Source organism: Babylonia areolata, chromosome 8, assembly GCF_041734735.1.
Source record: "Babylonia areolata isolate BAREFJ2019XMU chromosome 8, ASM4173473v1, whole genome shotgun sequence".
NCBI lineage: Eukaryota > Metazoa > Mollusca > Gastropoda > Neogastropoda > Buccinidae > Babylonia > Babylonia areolata.
Genome location: NC_134883.1, coordinates 19662918 through 19672482, shown reverse-complemented (window position 1 = coordinate 19672482; position 9565 = coordinate 19662918). Strand labels below are relative to the sequence as shown.

The following is a 9565-nucleotide window of genomic DNA, read 5'->3' as shown; positions in this document are numbered from 1 at the left end:
TCATACAGACTAAAGTGCCTCCCTTTGTTGCCCTGTGACATCATATAGGCCATGTTGCCTCCCTTTGTTGTCCTGTGACATTGACACAGATCAAGTAGCATTCCTTTGTTCTGCGAGTTCACACAGAGACTAAGTTGTCTCTCTTTATTGCCTTGTCACACATCACACAGGCCAAGTTGCCTCCCTTTGTTGTCCAGGGCTACTGATAAAACCTTTTCACTGTCACTGTTTCTGGCTGTTCAAGGTGCATAGTCATTGTCTGTTCTGGCTGTTCAAGGAGCACAGTCAATGTCTGTTCTGGCTGTTGAGGGTGCACAATGTCTGTTCTGGCTGTTCAAGGTGCACAGTCAATGTCTGTTCTGGTTATTCAAGGTGCACAGTCAGTGTCTGTTCTGGCTGTTCAAGGAGCACAATGTCTGTTCTGGCTGTTCAAGGAGCACAGTCAATGTAAGTTCCGGCTGTTCAAGGAGCACAATGTCTGTTCTGGCTGTTCAAGGTGCATAGTCAATGTCTGTTTTGGCTGTTCAAGGAGCACAGTCAATGTCTGTTCTGGCTGTTCAAGGAGCACAATGTCTGTTCTGGCTGTTCATGGTGCACAGTCAATGTCTGTTCTGCTGTTCAAGGTGTACAGTCAATATCTGTTCTGGCTGTCCAAGGTGCACAGTCAATGTCTGTTCTGGTTGTCGAAGGTGCACAGTCAGTGTCTGTTCTGGCTGTTCAAGGTGTACAGTCAATATCTGTTCTGGCTGTCCAAGGTGCACAGTCAGTGTCTGTTCTGGCTGTTCAAGGTGCACAGTCAATGTCTGTTCTGGCTGTTCAAGGAGCAGTCAATGTCTGTTCTGGTTGTTCAAAGAGCACAATGTCTGTTCTGGCTGTTCAAGGTGCACAATGTCTGTTCTGGCTGTTCAAGGTGCACAGTCAATGTCTGTTCTGGCTGTTCAAGGAGCACAGTCAATGTCTGTTCTGGCTGTTCAAGGAGCACAGTCAATGTCTGTTCTGGCTGTTCAAGGTGCACAGGCAATGTCTGTTCAAGGTGCACAATGTCTGTTCTGGCTGTTCAAGGAGCACAATGTCTGTTCTGGCTGTTCAAGGTGCACAGTCAATGTCTGTTCTGGTTGTTCAAAGTGCACAATGTCTGCTCTGGCTGTTCAATGAGCACAGTCAATGTCTGTTCTGGCTGTTGAGGGTGCACAAAGTCTGTTCTGGCTGTTGAGGGTGCACAATGTCTGTTCTGGCTGTTCAAAGAGCACAATGTCTGTTCTGGCTGTTCAAGGTGCACAGTCAATGTCTGTTCTGGCTGTTCAAGGAGCACAGTCAATGTCTGTTCTGGCTGTTCAAGGAGCACAGTCAATGTCTGTTCTGGCCGTTCGAGGATCACAGTCAATGTCTGTTCTGGCCGTTCGAGGATCACAGTCAATGTCTGTTCTGGCCGTTCAAGTTGCACAGTCAATGTCTGTTCAAGGTGCACAGTTGATGTCTGTTCTGGTTGTTCAAGGTGCACAATGTCTGTTCTGGCTGTTCAAGGAGCACAGTCAATGTCTGTTCTGGCTGTTCAAGGTGCACAATGTCTGTTCAAGGTGTATTTCTTCAACTTCCAGGCAAACATTTCAACAGATGCAGAGCAATTGATGAGATGACATCAAACATTGGCAAGAACACATAAAAACTTATCTTTTAGAATACTGATATATCGACAATCATTCAAAACTCCTCCTAATTGTCCCCTGGAATGAATAACCCATCAAAAATAAGCGCATCCACCTGTGTGTGTGTGTGTGTGTGTGTGTGTGTGTGTGTGAATGGAAAGCGTTTACTTCAGAGCTCCCATCCAACAAATGAATTATCCAAACCATCTTGTGTGTCCACCGCTGATTGAATGGCAACAATAAAGGAGGCGTGTTTGTCAAATAAAAGTTGCTCAGTGTCATGGGATCAAATCAGCCTAAAGTCTGTACACTACTTTGTATAAGAACTGTGATAAATAACAACACTCAGACACACACACAAGTAAATACATCTGTACAATGATACGCATACACCAGCCTCACACACATGTACTGGCAACCTACCACCATTTCTCAGACATAGTTACATGTCTCACTTTAACAAGGCTGGACATGTGTGTCTCAATGCAAACCATTGGATCACTAGGAAATAGTTCAACATTTTGATGTGAACAATGATGCAGACAGACAGAAATGATGAATGAGAGAGAGAGACAGACAGAGAAAGAGACAGAGACAGAGAAAATAGATTGAGGCACTGCACTTAAGTGACACGTTCTCCATGGAAAAAGTAATCTGGATTGACAAAGAGAACATCTGTTGCACTTGGCAAATAATGCCACACAAAACAACACAGTACAGTACAGCAGAGAAAGACTGAGATCTACAAACAAATAAACACGACATACAAATAGATGCAGACACAAACTTGCACACAACACTTTTTATTTTGACACCAGTATGGATGGAATCGGATCAGAAAAGACAAAGGAAAAGCTTGATCATCCCCAAATGTTATTGGCGCACATTTCACACCAACATCCAACATAAACTGTTGCCACCTTGTCACTTTGTTATGCTTTCATTCCCACAGATGGGTTGGCAACATTGTTCAACACCCACTTTCTACTCTTGTTCAAGTTGTCAGTCAAGTCTGAATGTGATTTGATGAACAAAATGGCTAAAAAACAAACAAACCATTCAACGACAGAATATCAAGTAATTCAAACATTCTTCCACCAAGCAGTGCATAAAAACCCCAGGAATTCTCACCACTTTTGTATGCCAAAAATATAAACCCTTGGACTGAGTGTATTTTAACAACAAAAACCAACAAGACATGCACAGACTGGACACCGAACAAAAACAGTGACATGACACAGAACAGGAAAACCAAAAGCTCTGTAGGCCCACAGTGAACAACAACCCATGTCACACATCATTCAGAGGTGAAGTATTGAGCACTGTAGGCCCACAGTGAACAACAACCCATGTCACATGCTGATCAGAGGTGAAGTATTGAGCACTGTAGGCCCACAGTGAACAACTACCCATGTCACACACTGATCAGAGGTGAAGTATTGAGCACTGTAGGCCCACAGTGAACAACTACCCATGTCACACACTGATCAGAGGTGAAGTATTGAGCACTGTAGGCCCACAGTGAACAACAACCCATGTCACACATCATTCAGAGGTGAAGTATTGAGCACTGTAGGCCCACAGTGAACAACAACCCATGTCACACACTGATCAGGATGAAGTATTGAGCACTGTAGGCCCACAGTGAACAACAACCCATGTCACACACTGATCAGAGGTGAAGTATTGAGCACTGTAGGCCCACAGTGAACAACAACCCATGTCACACATACTGACCTTTCAGAGGGGAAGTAGTCCAACACCCAAACTAGTAAAAGCAATCCGAACAGCAAGCAAGCAACAAGAAAACCATTACATCAACAACAACAGGGAGATAAGCTTCACAACTCCTCACACCCTCCTGGCAGATAAGTCCTACACTGATTCACCACACATTTCACACACATCTCAATGCCGCTCACAAAGCACAGGACAGAGTGCCTGATAAAAATAGCGGCCATTGCTTCAGATACCCTGTGAGACATGGAATCGGCATTGTTGGGTGCTATGGCACTTTGTATGGAGCTCCACAAGCACACAACACAGCTATCAACTGAACTGTATGGAGCCCACACAACACAGCTATCACCTGAACTGTATGGAGCCCACACAACACAGCTATCACCTGAACTGTATGGAGCCCACACAACACAGCTATCAACTGAACTGTATGGAGCCCACACAACACAGCTATCAACTGAACTGTATGGAGCCCACACAACACAGCTATCAACTGAACTGTATGGAGCCCACACAAAACAGCTATCAACTGAACTGTATGGAGCCCACACAACACAGCTATCAACTGAACTGCATGGAGCCCACACAACACAGCTATCAAATGAACTGTATGGAGCCCACAACACAGCCATCAAATGAACTGCATGGAGCCCACACAACACAACTATCAACTGAATTGTATGGAGCCCACACAACACAGCTATCAACTGAACTGTATGGAGCCCACACAACACAGCTATCAACTGAACTGCATGGGGCCCACACAACACAACTATCAACTGAACTGCATGGAGCCCACACAACACAACTGTCAACTGAACTTTGTATTTAGCCCAACAAGCACATGACACAGCCATCAACTGCTGCAGAAAGGCTGGAGTACAAGACAAGGAAAATTAAATCTGTGCATTTATTTATACATGCCATTCAGTTATTTATTTCAAACACAGTCAATTACACTTTTATATAAAATAGTGTAATCTAATTATGTCTCCACTTATGGACAAAAAACAGCTGAAGCATAGACAGTGTTTTGAATATCATATGGACTGTCCACTAACAGAAAACAACAACAACTGAAGTGTAGATAGCGTTTAAAATATCATATGGACAATCCACGAACAGAAAACAACAACAACATATGGACTGTCCTTTTACAGAAAACAACAACTGAAGCATAGACAGCATTTTAAATACCATATGGACTCTCCTTTTACAGAAAACAAAACTGAAGCACAGACAGCATTTCAAATACCATATGGACTATCCATTAACAGAAAACAGCAACAACTGAAGCACAGATAGCATTTTAAATATCATATGGACTCTCTCCTTTTACAGAAAACAACAACTGAAGCATAGACAGTGTTTTGAATATCATATGAACTGTCCATTAACAGAAAAAAACAACAAATGAACTGTAGACAATGTTTTGAATATGAAGCAGAAATAACTAATAACAACAATGAAAATACCATAGGATTCAACATATGAAGAATTTATCTGTGGACTTTGCTGATAATTTGTGGAGTGAGTGAAGGAGGAGGAAGTGTGGGGGGCAGTGCAGACATCACCCACTGCTGTCCATCTGTCAACACTGATACACAAAGGTTCAAATCCACAACCACCTACACAGTGCAGTCATTATCAACCAGTAACTGATGAACACTGACACAACACTGTCCTCAGCACAGTCATATCAACCAGTAACTGATGAACACTGACACATTGTCCACCGCACAGCTGTATCAACCACTGACTGATGAACAATGACACAACATTGTCAGCACAGTCATATCAACCAGTGACTGATGAACACTGACACGACATCGTCAGCACAGTCATATCGACCAGTGACTAATAACACTGGCACAACATTGTCAGCACTGTCATATCAACCAGTAACTGATGAATAATGACACAATATTGTCCACAGCACAGTCATATCAACCAATAACTGATGAACACTGACATGACATTGTCCTCAGCACAGTCATATCAACCAGTAACTGATGAACACTGACACGACATTATCAGCACAGTCATATCAACCAGTGACTGATGAACAATGACACAACATTGTCCTCAGCACAGTCATATCAACCAGTAACTGATGAACAATGACACAACACTGTCAGCACAGTCATATCAACCAGTAACTGATGAACAATGACACAACACTGTCAGCACAGTCATATCAACCAGTAACTGATGAACAATGACACAATATTGTCCACAGCACAGTCATATCAATCGATGATTGATGAACTGTGAGGAAAGTGACAGAATGGTTAAGACTCTCATCTGCCAGTACAGAGTCTGTGAAGGTCTGGATTCGAATCCTGCTCTCTCCCTTTCTCCCACATTTGACAAGAAAATCCAACTGGGTGTCTAGTCATTCAGATCAGACAATAAACTGAGGTCCCGTGTGCAGCACAATGAAAAAGGACCCATGGCAAGAAAATTGTTGTTTTCTGGCAAAATCCTGTAGAAGAAATCCACTCTGAAAGGTCGAAAAATATATATGCATACACTCGAGGCCTGTCAAAGAACTTTGGGTTATGCTGCTGGTCAGACATCTGTCTAGCAGATGTGGTGTAACGTATATGGATTCTGTCCAAACGCAGTGACGCCTTGTTGAGAAATGAAACTGAAACTGAAACTGCTGAACACTGGCACAACACTGTCCACCGCACAGCTCTGATGGGGACTTCTTTCCTTCTCAAACTACTGGGCTTTCCACAGAAGCAGACTCCCAGTGGTGCCCATCCCAGTGATGCCCATGATGTACTTGTTCCCAACTTTGTGTGTCACAACCCTGCCAGCACTGTGAGTTCAATTGTCAAAGGTCCAAAACCATTCATGGTTACACATCCACACAGCCAAGGGCTAGGCAAGGAACAGGGGGCACCACTTGAACATCCCCCATCCACAGCCAGGTACCAATTCACACCTGCCTGGAGTGAGGAAAGAGGGAGTGAAGTGCCTTTCCAAAGGACACACCATGCTAGAACGGAGCCAGAGGACACACCATGCTAGAACGGGGCCAGAGGACACACCATGCTAGAACGGGGCCAGAGGACACACCTAGAACGGTGCCAGAGGACACACCATGCTAGAACAGGGTCTGAGGACACACCATGCTAGAATGGGGCCAGAGGACACACCATGCTAGAATGGGGCCAGTGGACACACCATGCTAGAATGGGGCCAGAGGACACACCATGCTAGAATGGGGCCAGAGGACACACCATGCTAGAAAAGGGTTTGAGGACACACCATGCTAGAACGGAGCCAGAGGACACACCATGCTAGAACGGAGCCAGTGGACACACCATGCTAGAACGGGGCCAGAGGACACACCATGCTAGAATGGGGCCAGAGGACACACCATGCTAGAATGGGGCCAGAGGACACACCATGCTAGAACGGAGCCAGTGGACACACCATGCTAGAATGGGGCCAGAGGACACACCATGCTAGAATGGGGCCAGAGGACACACCATGCTAGAAAAGGGTTTGAGGACACACCATGCTAGAACGGAGCCAGAGGACACACCATGCTAGAACGGAGCCAGTGGACACACCATGCTAGAATGGGGCCAGAGGACACACCATGCTAGAATGGGGTTTGAGGACACACCATGCTAGAAAAGGGTTTGAGGACACACCATGCTAGAACGGAGCCAGAGGACACACCATGCTAGAATGGAGCCAGAGAACACACCATGCTAGAACAGAGCCAGAGAACACACCATGCTAGAACAGGGCCAGAGGACACACCTGTTCCCAGACACTGCTCCAGGTTCACTTCAGTTCACTTTCTCAAGGAGGTGTCACTGCATTTGGACAAATCCATGGTCTGCATTTCAGCTGCAAAGCAAATGCCCGACCAGCAGCGTAGCCAAATGTGCTCAGTCAGGCCTTGAGGGGGAAAAAAAGATGCATAAACAAATAACTGGATAATGCTCCAGGTGTGACAGTGTAGGATGACCACTGCACTGTTTTCAGTTCAAGCTCCAGCACCACACCTGCCTACCCTGTGTGCACTGACCCCAGCTGGGAACTAACCTGGACCAGTGTTAACAAAAATAACAGATACATTCACTGATCCTCTGACAGCAAAAAATAACAAGAAAAAGAAAGAAAGAAAGAAAGATAGATAGACAGACCAAACAACAACACACTGTTTCGTCAGAACAGAGGTCCAAAGCCACATGTCTGGCTGTGGGCTTGACCAGTTTCTGTTTCACTTCAGTTTTAAATCTTCATCAGCTTTTGTCCAGGTTGACTGATTTGTCACTGGGGTCTGGGGAAAACAACAGCAGCTAACACTCCACACTTTGCAGACATTATTCAGTTGTAAAATAAACCTGTATCATTCTAGCAAGAAGGTGATTAAAAAAAAACCCCAAAAAACAAACAAAACTCACAGACACCATACCACCCCCACAGACACCACCTCAGTTCACAGACATCACACCACACCTAACAGACATCATGCCACACCCCACACCTAACAGACACCATGCCACACCTAACAGACACCATGCCACATGTCACAGACACCATGCCACACATCACAGACACCTAACAGACACCATGCCACACCTAACAGACATCACACCTAAGAGACATCACACCACACCTAAGAGACATCACATCACACCTAAGAGACATCACACCACACCTAAGAGACATCACACCACACCTAAGAGACATCACACCTAAGAGACATCACACCACACCTAAGAGACATCACACCACACCTAAAAGACATCACACCTAACAGACATCACACCACACCTAAGAGACATCACACCTAAGAGACATCACACCACACCTAAGAGACATCACATCACACCTAAGAGACATCACACCACACCTAAGAGACATCACACCTAACAGACATCACACCACACCTAAGAGACATCACACCTAAGAGACATCACACCTAACAGACACCACACCACACCTAACAGACACCACACCTAACCGACACCACACCACACTAACAGACACCACACCTAACAGACACCATGCCACACATCACAGACACCACACCTAACAGACATCACACCTAACAGACATCACACAGACATCACACCACACCTAACAGACACCACACCACACCTAACAGACACCACACCTAACAGACATCACACAGACATCACACCACACCTAACAGACACCACACCACACCTAACAGACATCACACCACACCTAACAGACACCACACCACACCTAACAGACACCACACCACACCTAACAGACATCACACAGACATCACACCACACCTAACAGACACCACACCACACCTAACAGACATCACACAGACATCACACCACACCTAACAGACATCACACCACACCTAACAGACATCACACCTAACAGACATCACACAGACATCACACCTAACAGACATCACACCACACCTAACAGACATCACACCACACCTAACAGACACCACACCACACCTAACAGACATCACACCTAACAGACATCACACAGACATCACACCACACCTAACAGACATCACACCACACCTAACAGACATCACACCTAACAGACATCACACAGACATCACACCTAACAGACACCACACCACACTAACAGACACCACACCACACCTAACAGACATCACACCTAACAGACATCACACCTAACAGACACCACACCACACCTAACAGACATCACATCTAACAGACACCACACCACACCTAACAGACACCACACCTAACAGACACCACACCACACCTAACAGACACCACACCTAACAGACACCACACCACACTAACAGACACCACACTAACAGACACCACACCACACCTAACAGACACCACACTAACAGACACCACCACACTAACAGACACCACACCTAACAGACACCACACCACACTAACAGACACCACACTAACAGACACCACATCACACCTAACAGACATCACACCTAACAGACACCACACCACACCTAACAGACACCACACCTAACAGACACCACACCACACTAACAGACACCACACTAACAGACACCACACCACACTAACAGACACCACACTAACAGACACCACACCACACTAACAGACACCACACCACACTAACAGACACCACACCTAACAGACACCATGCCACACATCACAGACACCACATCTAACAGACACAACACTACATCCCACAGA

At 45.4% G+C, this 9565-nt stretch overlaps 1 long non-coding RNA gene across 1 annotated transcript; it reads right to left on the bottom strand.

Annotated features, from left to right (window-relative positions):
• Positions 1-2433: 2433 nt before the first annotated feature.
• On the bottom strand, positions 2434-8963 carry LOC143284628 (uncharacterized). The gene is made up of 2 exons (XR_013055589.1): positions 8272-8963; positions 2434-8034 (listed from the first exon to the last, which is right to left on the bottom strand). It is a non-coding gene; the product is annotated as an uncharacterized LOC143284628 (long non-coding RNA).
• Between the last annotated feature and the right edge of the window lie 602 nt (positions 8964-9565).